Consider the following 14,511-nt stretch of genomic DNA (forward strand, 5'->3'; position numbering starts at 1 on the left):
CGGGTTAAACAATTTTAATGTTTTGTACGTGCAAGTAAACAGATCCACAAGAAGAAAAGGACAGGGTTGCTTTTAGGCCCATAGACCTCGACTTCAGACACTGAGTACTCTCACAATGGACAGTTTTCAATAGCCTTGGTCAAGCGTAGAATTTGAATAGCTAAAAAGTGGAGACAGCATTTTGTTTTTATCATCTCCCATGATTTTTGGCAATTCAATAAAACATGTTTAGAATTCTGAAAGTCATCGAATCGCTGGGGTGGCTGAGTAGATAGTGCATGAATTGCATGGTGAGCATGACCATTGCAAGCAATTCTAATGAGCTGAATTTCAAATGACAATGAAGCCTTCCAAATCAAAAGTGATTCACCTGCTGGGGTGAAACAAAATTCAACTCAAGCACAAAATCAATCATACATTCCTTTTCACTTTATAACCCATTCTATAGGCTTCTTCCAGTTGCTCTGTGTAGCTGAATCGAATGCAGGGGATGCCTGGGTGGCTCAGTCAGTTAAGCAGCAGACTCCATTTCAGCTCAGGTCATGATCTCAGGGTTGGTGAGATGGAGTGCCTCATTGGGCCCTGCACTGACAGCACAGAGCCTGCTTGAGATTCTCTCTGACCCTCCCCCATGCGCATGCTCTCTTTCAAAATAAACATTTTAAAAAAGAGAAAAGTTTGATTCTTCTTTACAAATTAAATTCTTCAAGGAAGGGTTACCACGGTAAATCACTACTTCGCTTAACCTTTCATAAATTTAGAAAAAAGAGGACATAGTTGCCTCCCCAAATATCACAATTGTTGCCAGCTGCAAATTAGGTAAAGGTTGTAAGGTATATGGTGTAAAACACCATAAGGAATGGCTGTGTTCTATGTATCACACTGACTTTCTCAAATAGCAAGTTCAAGGCTTCAAAGAGAGGTTCCATACACAAAACAACAGGGACAAAGTATCATGTCGTTTGCCATGTATATCCCTATGCCTTGGTTAGAGATTAGGTGCAGTACCATGAATCATAGAGAAACAAAGAGCGTTGACTAAGATTTATGGCAATGACGTACGGAGTTCCCATCGCTCACAAAGGGAGCTCAGGGGGAGGACAGAATGCATACAGTAAGAAAGAAGTGGAGATCTGACCCACCGTATAAGGAATTGCCAGAATACCAAAACTCAGATTGATAGTGCTTCCACCCAGCTGGTTTTTTTTTTTTTTTTTTTTTTTTAAAGCTCATGAAATCATAACATGGAACTCGCCATGACTGGGGAGAGAGAAGTCAATCAGAGGTATATCATCTTTCTGTTTTAAGGAATCACCTGCTCACACACACCCAAAAAAAAGTCACCTTGCTAATAAATGACCGTGTGTGGAGAGTACAACAATCCTCTCCTCAGTACGATGATGAAAAACCTCAAGATGCCCCCAACAGCCTCTTGTTTCATTTTTTTTGTCGGTGTCCTCATAACCTGCTGGTTTGGGGCATCTTACTCTATTGGTTTGTGACACATTTAAGAAGTTCCTGTTTCCATCATTGTTCTCTTCTTTATAAAATTAACAAATGAGTCTTAAATATAGATGTAAACCTTTAAAAACTGTCTATCATAATTTTGCCTTTTTTTCCTGTAAAGGATTATAGAGAAACATGAAACAAAGTCAAACAGAGCAACAAAGACAATGTCCTTCCACAGGGATGGTGCTGTGCATGTAATAGATGCTCATTTATATTTCTAACACCCAGGAGGGAAAGAGAGGGAAGCGATGAAGAAAGTTGGAAATAAAGGTCACAAAACAAGCCCCATAACCCCTGAAGGATAAGCTTTTGGAAAATTACATTTGCTTCTCTTTCTGCCATGAAGATATAGAAGTGCTGGAATTTCTCTAGTTTAACACCAGAGGTCATACTCATCCACAAAATGCATTTCAAATCTAACCAATTAGATGCCTTCCTTGATTTCCAGTACCATTTTTTGAAAAATTACCTGTTTTTTTGGAATAGACTAGAACTGTGTTCCCGTATTTGTGAACATGCTTGTTCCCATATTTGTGAACACGTTCCCAAGCTTGTGAATATGCACAGACACATAACACCCCCCACACCCGCCCACACACACTTACTAGGTGTCTTAGAAGAAGGGTTTTCCCAGACCACATGGGGGGGGGGGGGCTTGGAAAAAGTGGCAGGTTTGCATATGCCATTGCTGATAATTCTCTTTTTCACAGGAATTATTTGTGCCCTCCCCCTTCATTGTGCCTTCAAAAGCAAGACTCCCTGAATTTGGATACTTCTGGTCTATTTCCAAAGGCCATCAGAGCAGTTGAGGCAGGCACCCAGGGCATCTGGTACCCACAGTCTGAGGGAAACTTTGACCTACAAAATAAATGTTTTTCTGAGATTTTCTTTTTCCTTTGCCCACATGAGAAAATTATTTGGTTGGTGCCAAACAAAGAGGTTGCAAAAAGACACAGCCTGTCTGAACTTAGTCTGCTTAGTGGTAAATCTAAGTGAGGAATCACAGTAATACCAGAGTTATTTTCTTAGCACAATAACAAGTCCACATTTGCCAAAACAGAACAATTAAGAGGCCATAAGGACAGTTATTTTTATTTTTATATTAAAAAAATTTTTTTTAACATTTATTTATTTTTGAGAGAGAGAGAGACAGAGCCCAAGCCGGAGAGGGACAGAGAGAGAGAGAGGAAGACACAGAATCCAAAGCAGGTTCCAGGCTCTGAGCTGTCAGCACAGAGCCTGATGCAGTGCTCGAACCCACAAACTGTGAGATCACGACCTGAGCCGAAGTCAATGCTTTAACCGACTGAGCCATCCAGGCACCCCAAGAGCAGTCATTTTTAAACCACAGATTATCCTACCTCCTAAGAAATAAACCGCATTTGAAGAAAACATTAGAATAATCATTATAAGTATTCTTTATACTTCTGCATCATGATCAGAAAGTGTCTAGACCTGAATGAGCTTATTGGTGACAGTCTTGTTAATTTTTAGCCATAGTGCCATTATTCAGGGGCTGATTACCATGTTGGGGACTATTCATTAACTTCATTAACTTTCCAAATTTTTTCTACTATCATCTCTGTCTTGCTAATTGGCCAATCTGCCAAAGTCTCAGGAGCGCCAGCCAAAAAAAAAAAAAAAAAAAGAAGAACATATACTAGTTTTGCTAGAAGTGAACCCTGTTACATAATTAAATAGGTGAACACCAGGCTAAAATTATTGACTAGGATAAGTCTTTTTAAGATAGCTTGCAATTTCATAAACAGATATCCCTTGACAGCTAGAAACACACATCCAAATCTAGAAAGTCATTAAAAACAAACCAAACAAACCCTTCAAGGGCAGCAATCCTAGTTTAAATCCAGTTTAAATCATTCTAGTTTATATATATATATGTATATATATATATACATACATACACATATATGTATATACATATATATGTATATACATATATATGTATATACGTATATGTATATAAAATATTTATTTATTTATTTATTTATTTATTTATTTATTTATTTATTTATTTACAGAGAGAGAGAGAGAGAGAGAGAGAGAGAGAGAGAGGAAGCGCCAATGCACTGCCAGCACAGAGCCCGACGTGGGGCTCAAACCCACTAACCACAAGACCCTGACCCAAGCCAAAACCAAGAGTCAGATGCTCAACAGACTGAACCAGCCAGGTGTCCCAGCACATTCTAGTGCAGAAAGCAGTTGCTTCTATGTGATTTTACTTCTGTATCATGAGAACCCTTAGGGAAGGTAGGAAAGGGGAAAGGTTTCATTATCATTTCCATTTTATAGAAAAGGGTAATTCGGGTGATGCGGTACCTGGGCTACCCCAAGTCACACAGCTAGTGAGTAGCCGAGGAGTAGCCAGACCTCAAACACAGCCTTGTGAGTCTGTCTGCTGAGTCTGTTTCACATTCTTCTAGCATTTCGTCCACAGCTGGGGATGGCCTGCTGACTCTACCTACTCATACGGGCTTGTACTCTACTACTAGTCGTCCAGGAATGGACAGTAGTGGCTTATCACTACCATTCACCACCTTTGGATGGCCTCATGGACATTTCCTCACTGGTGTGACTGGGAATCTGCGATTTTTGACTATTGTCCTCCTGTCAACTTCATCTGTTCAACAGGATAATTTCTGTGGATGTAACACACGTGTGAATAAAATGGCAGCGCTGTACGCAAGCAGGTCCAAGGTGCCTCATGAAAAACTGTAAAAAATATAGAGATTCTGGTCCAATCACACACAGTTTTCTGCCTAGTTTGATGGCAGGTCCACCATTCCTGACCCATAGTAGAAGCTGTAGGGCAATGAAAAGTACACCAAGCCCATTTTGCCTTTTTCTGTAATAAGGGAGGCTCAGGCTCCCTCCCTGGCTTGGAGGAACTTGTCTGTAGCCATTTGTCTTCTCACTGCTTCTTCCTTTATGCCAAAGAGTGGGGAGAGCCATGTCACCAGAAGAGTCTCAAAGAGCCTAGCAGAGAATTTGTCTAAAAGCTGTATTTTGGGGTGCCTGGGTGGCTCAGTCGTTTAAGTGCCTGACTTCGGTTCAGGTCATGATATCACGGTTCGTGAGTTCGAGCCCCGCACCGGGCTGTGTGCTGACAGCTGAGAGCCTAGAGCCTGCTTCAGATTCTGTGTCATCCTCTCTCTCTGCCCCTCCCCTGCTCATGCTCTCTCTCTGTCTCTCAAAAATTAAAAATAAATAAAATAAAATTTAAAGGCTATTTTTTTCTAGTACCTTCTCTACAGGTGCTCCTACCCAGATGAGCTTGACGCCAGATCACAAGAGACCACCAGAAACCAGATCAAACCAGACAGACCCAATATGGCGGACAATGTGGACCAAATTCACATTATTCCCTCACTACACTACATTAACAAACTAAGGTCTCCTCCTTTGGGGCACCATAAGAGGAAACCCCTGACTGAATAAGAAAGAGAAAGGGCCATGGCCTAAGTTCCTGGAAATCTCCACCCCTTTCTGGGAATCTGGCTGCCATCAAACATCCTGGCCCCCCACCAGCCCAACTTATGCCCCCTCTGCCTCTCTGTGCCCTTGGAGCATGAGCTCCCCTTCTCCCTTCTCCCATTGGGTAAATTACCTGCTTGCCTTTGATACTGTTTGCTTCTTTGACTATTTGGCCAAAGGTACTGAGTAGGGAAAGAACCTACCAGTTTGGTAACAACCAGAAAAAGGAAACCAAGCTGTGTGCCACAAGAAGAGAGAAACCAACATGTCTCACAGTTGGGGTAAAGAGTCAGCAAAAATGGATCGAAGACATGGAAAACCATCCCTAAATACCGAGGTCAAAGCTCCCACTTGGTAATCCCAAAAATTCTACGGTTGCTTAGTGCTAAAAAAATAATGAGGCTCAGGGCACCTGGGTGGCTCAGTCAAGCATCCAACTCTTGATTTCCACTCAGGTCATGATCTCACGGCTGGGTTCTGGGATCAAGCCCCGCATCAGGCTCAGTGCTGACAGCATAATGCCCACTTGGGATTCTCTTTCTCCCTCTCTCTCTTGCCCCTCCCTCCCTCCCTCTCTCTCTCAAAACAAATAAACATTTAAAAAAAAAAACCATAATGAGGCTACAAAAATTCTGGAAGGTTTATTTTCTCTCTGAAATCCAATGTATTTCCCCATCATTATATTCTCCTCTTTACCGGATTAGTGCATACAATGCATTAGTTCTTTTTTTCCTCTTTTCCTGTTAATGCCATTCCCATGTACTCATCAAACGCTCGATGTTTTCCTTTTGCTTTTCTGCCTTTTGCTAAACAGACTCAGGAAATCTATGTATCTCCCTTTGCCGGTCTTTATACTGTTGTCTCCCTCTCTGGAACTGTTTGTAAATGCCCATTCCCCCAAGAAATTGTCTTAGGGCAAGGAGAGAGTTGGTGCCCACTCACAGGAAGGGAAAGAACAGTTGTTCTAAGTTGAATTACGCATAACAAGGTCATTGGCAACCGAATACTGTACATGCCAAATCTTCAAGATTTGCATATTCATCAGCTAATATACCATGTTTTTCTTAAAAATGAGTTGCGGTCCATGTTGCTGTTGTATTTTATGGCTGTAGATTCAGTAGCATTTTTTCTCTCCTGTTTCAATTATTACTGTATGAAAATTATCCATATGATCCAAAATGATACACATGAAACAATGTATCAGGAAAAGCCACAACAGATATTAGTTAGACAAATACAATGACAAAACTCACTATGGGACAGTGTTTCTCTCTCACTACTTAGGAGGACTCCTTCTCAAAAACGTTTTAATTAGTGGGGTGCCTAGATGGCTCAGTTGGTTAAGCACCCAACTTTGGCTCAGGTCATGATCTCACAGTTCGTGAGTTCGAGCCCCACATTGGGCTCTCTGCTGTCAACACAGAGCCTGCTTCAGATCCTCTGTCTCCCTCTGTCTCTGCCCCTCCCCAGCTTGCACTATCTCTCTCCCTCTCTCAAAAATAAACAAACATTAAAAAAGTATTTTAATTACTTAAAACTACTAGATACTTTCATTCACCAGTCCTCTTAACAAGGGGTATTTCTAGCCTTACATAACTGAACATGTCTTAACTAGGGAAGACTTTAATGCTTTTGATTCAGAGAGTAAGACATCGTCAGGGTTGGGACACCTGGGTGGCTCAGCTGGTTAGGCATTGGACTTTGGTTCAGGTCATGATCTCACAGTCCATGGGATAGAGACCCATATCAGGCTCTGTGCCCACAGTGCAGAGCCCCCACTTGGGATTCTTTCTCTCTCCCCATCTCTCTCTCAAAATAAATAAGTAAATAAAATCTTTAAAAAAAAAAAAAAAAGACTTCATCAGGATTCCAGCAACTTTCCTCAGCTATTTCCTATCATTGACCTCCTTCATAGACACTGGCTTAATCCCCAGAATGTTTTACCATGAGGTGGGGAGAATAGCTGTGGCAGTTCTAGACTTCATACCCACACCCCCATCATTCAGAAGAAAGCAGATTATCTTCTGTCCCCCACCTGCCAAACACATCCATTGACACATCTCCTGACACATCTGTTGACCTGGTTTGGTTCATGTGCCCAGCTCTAAACCACACCTAGAGAAAGGTTAAAGAGAAGTATGATGGGAATGACTCATCAAACAGAGAATACTGATATAGAGACAGAAATTACTAAAAAGAACCAAATGGAAATTCTGGAGTTGAAAAGTGTGATAACCAAAATAAAGAATTCACTGTAGAGGCTCAGGAGTACACCTGAGTGGGCAGAAACCAAAAATCACTGAATTTGAGGACATCACAAGAAAATGACAGACTGATATTATTTATGATTATAGATGCAAAAATCCTCAACAAAATATAATCAAATCACATATGGCAATATATAAAAATTATTATATACTATGACCAAGTGGGGTTTCCCCTAAAGATAAGGTCAGTTAACAAACCAATTAGTGTGATAAGGAGTGCACATGTTGTAATGAGCACTGGGTGTTGTAGGTGTCAAATCACTGTATTGTACACTTGAAATGAATATTACGATGTATGTTAACTAAATGGAATTTAAATAAAAACTTTAAAAAGAATCAATTAGTATAATACAACATGTCAACAGAATAAAGGGCAAAAACTATATAATCACCTTGACAGACACAGAAAAACATTTGACAAAATTCAAAACACTTTCATAATGAACACAGGCAACAAACTAGAAATAGAAGGGTATTTTCTCAATGCAACAAAAGACATCAATGAAAAATTCACTGCTAATATCATATTTACCGTTGAAAGGCTAAGTGCTTCCTAAGATCAGAAATGAGACACTATCTGTTCTTTCTGCTTCTATTAATATTGTACTGGAAGTTCTGGCCAGTGCAATTGGGCAAGAAAAAGAAATAAAAGGCATCCAGATGGAAAGGAAGAAGTAAAATTATATTCACAAATGACATGATTTTTTACATAGGAAATCTTAAGGAATCCACCAAAATATTATCAGAACTAACAAACAAGCTCAGGAGATTTTTGGATACTAGATTAACATAAAAAAAAAATCACTTGTAGGGGTGCCTGAGTGGTTAAGCATCTGACTTCAGCTCAGGTCATGAGTCCTCACATGGTCTGTGAGTTTGAGACCCGTGCCGGACTCTGTGCTGACAGCTCGGAGCCTGGAGCCTGCTTCAGATTCTGTGTCTCCCTCTCCTCTTCATGCTCTGTCTCATTCTCTCTCAAAAATAAATAAATGTCAAAAAAAATTAAGAAAAAAACTTGCCCATGAATGTTTATAGAAGCATTGTTCATAATAATAGCCTAGGACTAGAAAGAATTCAAATGCCCATCAGCCCCTACATGTGTAAATAAAATGTGGTATACTCTTACAATGGAATATTATTTATTGGTAAAACGAAATGAAGTTTTGATGCATGCTACAACGTGAAGGAACCTTAAAGACATGTGAAGGAAAGCCAGTCACAAAAGACCACTTGTATGATTCCATCTATAGGAAATGTCCAGAATAGGATCAAGCTATCAACAAAAAGTTACACAGTGATTATCTTGGGCAGTAAATGGAGAGTGTGCACAGTGTTTATTTTTGGTGTGACAAAAATATTTAAACATTTGATTATGATGGTGGTCACTTAACTCCATGAATACACAAAATATCATTGATTTGTACACTTTAAGGGGGTGAATTATACGGTATATGAATTGTATCTCAAGAAAGTTGAGATGATGAGAAAAGGGGCACCTGGGTGGCTCAGTTGGTTTAAGCGTCCAACTCTTGATTTCAGCTCAGGTCATGATCTTGAATCACGAATCTTGAGACTCACCCCACCTTGGGCTCTGTGCTGGGCAAAGAGCCTACTAGCCTGCTTAAGACTCTCTCTCTCTCTCTCTCTCTCTCTCTCTCTCTCTCTCTCTCTTCCCCCCTCCCTCCCTCCCTCTGCCCCTTGCCCATTAATGCTCTCTCATAAAAAATATGACACATGAAATCCCCAAACAATACTGAATATGCAAGTAAAAGGAAATATATCACTGAAATGAAAAAATCAACTTAAAATGACTACTAGTGAACCAACAATTGACCTCTCAGATCAAAGAAGGGCAGGAGTCAGTTTTCCTAGGCAGCACAAGTGACTATTAACCTATGCATTTGAAGGCATTTGAGGATTCAAGGCTCTTTTCTTGGGAGACTCTACCTGGATAGCTATAAATCCTAAGAGACTCGTGGTCCAATGAATATCCTAAGAAGAATTTCAACAGAAGCAGGAGCTGTTGCACTTTTAATTATGGAAATGTAAATTTCTCGTATTGACATAAGTAACAGAACAGGTATATTTTGTATGAAAGCTACAATTAAAAAAAAAAATCACTGTCCTCCAATGACTGTAACCAATGAAGGCAAGAGAATGAAAGCATTCTCTGAAGACGGCAGTCAGTGGTTACTTGGGGCCATTAATTAACATCCCCCGTGTGATGTCTTCCCTGTCTCACCCTCCAGCAGCTCCAACACACGTTTAAAATACGGTGAGACGGAAGCCTTTTTTAAGAGGCTGTCAGCGACAGTTGTGGAAGTCTTGAGGGCTGGCAGCCAAAGTGCACGCCACACGCAGCCTGCAGCATGGGGTTCGGCTGTTTGAAGCATACATCTTAAAGGACTCAGCAGTCAAGAAGACATGGCACGAGGCAGGCACCGCAGAGTGGCAGGGGTCTCATTTGATATTGACAAGTGACTGGAGCACCGGGGATGAGACTCACTTCAGCGCTCACTTCAAAAGACAGACCAGGGGCTTTCTTATGAAAGCCGAGACAACAGTGCAAAGCTGGCTCGTGCAGGGCTGTCTGCGGAGGCTCGGGGGTGGGTATTACATCACAGGAATTAAAATTCCCCACCGCTTCCCTGGTCTCCAGGAAAAACTAATTTGTTCATGGAGCTTCTTGTTCGTGTCTTTTTGGCCAAAATGAAAGCCAGGGTGTTGCTTCCATTGATTCAATACTTTGCTAGGAGGAAAAAACTTTTTTAGTGGTCCCAGAGACAATGGGAAAGAGATGTAGGAAACAGAACACTTTGTTCTCGAAGATAAATTACGTGAAATGGGCCAAACTGTTGAAATGCGATTAATCAAAAAGGTTTTTCGAGGTTATTAATATAAGCAGAGTTCCAAGATAAAGGAGGCTTACATTTCCTGTTCTAGATTTTAGTTTGTTGCTTATCCCAAGATCAGGGCTCTGGAGGACAAGAGAGAAAAAGGAGTCTTAAAATTAGGCTTACTTACGGGTGTTAGAATTGATGGAGTGCTACTTCATCAGAGGGCAGGGCAGTTATGTAAGACGGGGTAAGGAAGGGCTTTTCACCTCTGTTTCTAAAATATTTTTTAAGTTTATTTATTTATTTTTTAGTAATCGCTACACCCAATGTGGGGCTCAAACTCACGACCCTGAGATTTAGAGTTGCATGCTCTTCCCACTGAGCCAGCCAGGTACCCCCCTTTCATTTCATTTTTGTCACTTTCTTTAACAAGCACCAGAGAAAATATCGTGTATTTATAGGTCTTAGGATTATGGTCCTTAGGAGGCCCTATGATCTCTTCTCTGCTTCTTTCTTTTCTTATTCCATTCTCTTTCTCCATTTTTGTTCCTAAGAGGAGTCTCTGGATTTTCCTAGGAAGCAACCTTCATCCTCCCGTCCCAGGTTGAAGGAAGACCTTGGTTTCACAGTCCACAGGAGAGTTCAAGGGAAAAAGGGAAGGATGGAGACTTTCTGATGACTGGGCAGACCCCAATTATCAACAGACTAAAACATGAAATGGGCAAGAAGAGGAAGGCCTAGTTCACAACGAAGATAGCAACACATGCAACACAGATTATGTCCCCGAGAAGCTCAAAGGACAAGGAACTTGTTTCTTTCTCATTCAACTTTTTTAAAACGAGGAGAGTTGCTTCAAAGGAATGTTTAGGAAGACTTTCTAAGCCTTCTTCATGTAGCTGGACTGACTAATCCTTAAAAAACACAACTCACTAAATGTAAGAAACAAAACTACAGAAATAGAGAAAAATATAAAGGAGATAGGGTTTTATAATCTCAAGGTAAAGTTTCCCTAAGCAATTGACTAAACCCAGCAGCCATAAAGGAAAAGACAACTGATTTGACGTTACAGCATTAGCAAACATCCAAAGGGGCCGAAACCAAAAAGACAAGTATCATATTTAACACATGGAGGATTAAAATCAAGAATATGTTTTTGTTTTAAAAAAGGTCTAAGAGGGACGGGGTGCCTTTGGTAGTTCAGTCGGTTAAGCGTCCGACTTTGGCTCAGGTTATTATCTCGCGGTTTGTGAGTTTGAGCCCCATGTTGGGCTCTGTGCTGACAGCTCGGAGCCTGGAGCCTGGTTCAGATTCTGTGTCTCCTTCTCTCTTTGTTCCTCCCCCACTCACACTCTGCCTCACGCTCTCTCTCTCTCAAAAATAAAGAATAAAAAAAATTTTTTTTAAGGTCTAAGAAATTGGTAACAGAAAATGAAAAAAACAAACCGATGGAGAAATAATAAAAGGGTATGAACAAGCAACTCTGAGAAGATGAAATCAATTTTCAAAGAAAGAAAGAAAACCTCCTAAATAATCAAAGAAATGCAAGAAACCAGTTTGCTCATACACCAACAGACAGGAGTACAAATTGGTAAAGCCTATTTGAAAACCTGTTTGCTAATACCGACCAAAATGTCAAATACACAACTGTCCACCAACAGGTATCTACTCGAAAAACATTTGCATTGGGGCGTCTGGGTGGCTCAGTTGGTTAAGCATCCAATTCCTGGTTTCAGCTCAGGTCATGGTCTCACGGTTCATGAGATTGAGCCCTGCATCGAACCCCACCTTGGGCTCTGTGCTGTCAGTGCAAAGCCCATTTGGGATTCTCTCTCTCCCTCTCTCTGTCCCTCCCCCACTCGTGCTCTCTCTCTCAAAATAACGGATAGACTTTAAAAAATAAATAAGTAAATAAAAATAAGTGAATGAAAACATTGCACATATGTACAAAGATATATTTACAATGATGCTCCTTGTAGTGTGATATATTGGGGAAAATGCCCCCCCCCCAAGTACCCTCCCATGTTTTTTAAAAGAACGAAAAAGACTTCTGTCTAGAAAACTGGAGCGATCACCAACACTTAACTATTAAACAAAACCAAGTAACAAAACAATTGGTAAGTATGATCTCACATATAAAAAGTCATATGCTCCTGTTTATATAAATTCACAGGAAGGCGATCATCAGGATGGTTGTGGTCAGTGCTGTGAAGTGATGTGGCTGTAAGAAGAAAGGGCGGCTTTTAGGTTAAGGTGCCTGGTGGGTGAGGCTTACACAGTAAACACATTTTTGAAAACAGAGTAAAGAGGAAGAAACAGAACACTTAGGCATGTGAGTGTACTTGAGCCCTCTCCTGATCTCTTACAGAGAGCGGACACCACTTCTGTACTTTCCAGCACTGTAACCGGTGATTCCCCAGCCCCACTAGACAAGCGCTTCTCTGTGGCCACAGCATCTGGCACATGGGAAGTGTCCCATCGGTGTTTGTTGAATTAGTGTTGAATTAAATTCATAAATGAAAAGTTGCTGCTTGGGGCGCCTGGGTGGCGCAGTCAGTTAAGCGTCCGACTTCAGCCAGGTCACAATCTCGCGGTCCGTGAGTTCGAGCCCCGCGTCAGGCTCTGGGCTGATGGCTCAGAGCCTGGAGCCTGTTTCCGATTCTGTGTCTCCCTCTCTCTCTGCCCCTTCCCCGTTCATGCTCTGTCTCTCTCTGTCCCAAAAATAAATAAACGTTGAAAAAAAAAAAATTAAAAAAAAAAAAAAAAGTTGCTGCTTTAGGAAAAAAGAAACACCTAGAGGCTACATAAACATCCAAGATTCACAGTGTGTGTGTGTTTTTTGTTTTTTTTTACTTGTCAATGCATTAAATGAATAACTCGGGAGGGATATCAGAGGGATTGGACAGCTTCTCAACGTACCTTATATAGGAAGCAGGTGGGTACAGATACTCTACGTACCATAGTGATTCACTGGTATCTCCGTGAGGGAGCCACTCCCCACCTCTCCCCGCTCCCTACACATACCACACATCTTTGCCCCCAAGTAGCCAAGATAGTGTAGTCTTTGTCCTACGTCCCTCCACTGTGGAGAGATGAGCATTCTCCTTCCCACTCTGATTTCCTTGCTATGTTCCTCTTCCCCTTCCCCACTTGTCTTAGTCAGCTCAGGCTTCTATAACCAGTGCCACAGACTGACTGGCTTCCGCAACAAAGACAGCATTTATCTCTCACACTCCTGGAGACTTGGGAAGGCTGAAATCAAGGTGCTGGCTGAAATGGTTCCTGGTGAGAGATAGCTACCTGGTTTGCACACACTATCGTGTGATATATTCACATGGCAAAGAGAGAAATCCTCTCATTGTTTTCCAATGAGTGCATGAATCATGAGGGCTCCACTCTCATTTTCTCCTTTTTCTCCAAATAGCCCCCACCTCTCCAAATACCATCCCATTGGGGATTAGGTCTTCAACATATGAATTTTGAGAGGATGCAAACATTCAGCCCATAGCACCAACTGACCCCAATATAAAAGACCATGAAGCCCTACCTCTTCTATGGAAAATTCAAGGGTCTCAGATGCACCTGACCTTTCCTCCAAATTCTACCTGTCTTATGGATTTGAGTCCCAGTTGAAAGATGTATTCACACCTCAAGCTTCTTTTTTATTCATTTCTCCTTATGCACATTTATGCTTTAGTATTTTTAGAACTGGGGCAATATTAATTATTATATCCCAAAAACCAAATACACAGCAGAACTCAGCTATATAGCACCCTCTTAACCAAGCAATCCATCTTTCCAGAATTTAGCTAAAGACTAAGAACAAACTACAGCCCTCAAGAGCCAAAACTCAATGTCAAAAAGCCTGGGCTGGTTATTCATAAGCAAGCCTTCAGACTTCCAGGAATCCTGGTTGTCTGATTTCCTGACCACCCCTCCCCCCGCCCACATGTCAAAATCTCAAAATAAGAATAACAAAAGATTTATGGAGTCTGATCAGTTGAAAACAGCAAGGAGGAAATGACAACTGATTGCTTGAAAAACTAACTAATGGTGAATTTATAAATAAAGCAACATACATTAAGACTTGTGCAACATGAGAACTTAAAGAACACAGTATGTGGTAAGTGGTCTTTCATACTTGAATAATCCCTAGTGTCACCCCTGAATTCAAAATGACGCTAACATGTGTCTGGATGGTGTATTAGTTGGGGTTCTCCTGAGAAATAAAATAAATGAGACTATACATGCATACACGTGTGCACACACACACACACACACACACACACATACACTTCATTATAAGGAACTGGCTCAGTTCCTCCATAAATGGAGGCTGAGAAGTCCCAAGGTCATTAGTCAGCAAGCTGGAGACCCAGGAGGGCTGATGGTGTGACTTGTAGAGCCAG

At 41.2% G+C, this 14,511-nt stretch overlaps 1 protein-coding gene across 2 annotated transcripts in view; it reads right to left on the minus strand.

The window, feature by feature from the left end:
• KCNN2 (potassium calcium-activated channel subfamily N member 2) overlaps positions 1-14,511 on the minus strand; it is a 474,348-nt gene that overhangs the window by 160,400 nt on the left and 299,437 nt on the right. The window lies entirely within an intron of this gene.

This window comes from Puma concolor, chromosome A1, assembly GCF_028749965.1.
Source record: "Puma concolor isolate L17-30 chromosome A1, mPumCon1.1.hap2, whole genome shotgun sequence".
NCBI lineage: Eukaryota > Metazoa > Chordata > Mammalia > Carnivora > Felidae > Puma > Puma concolor.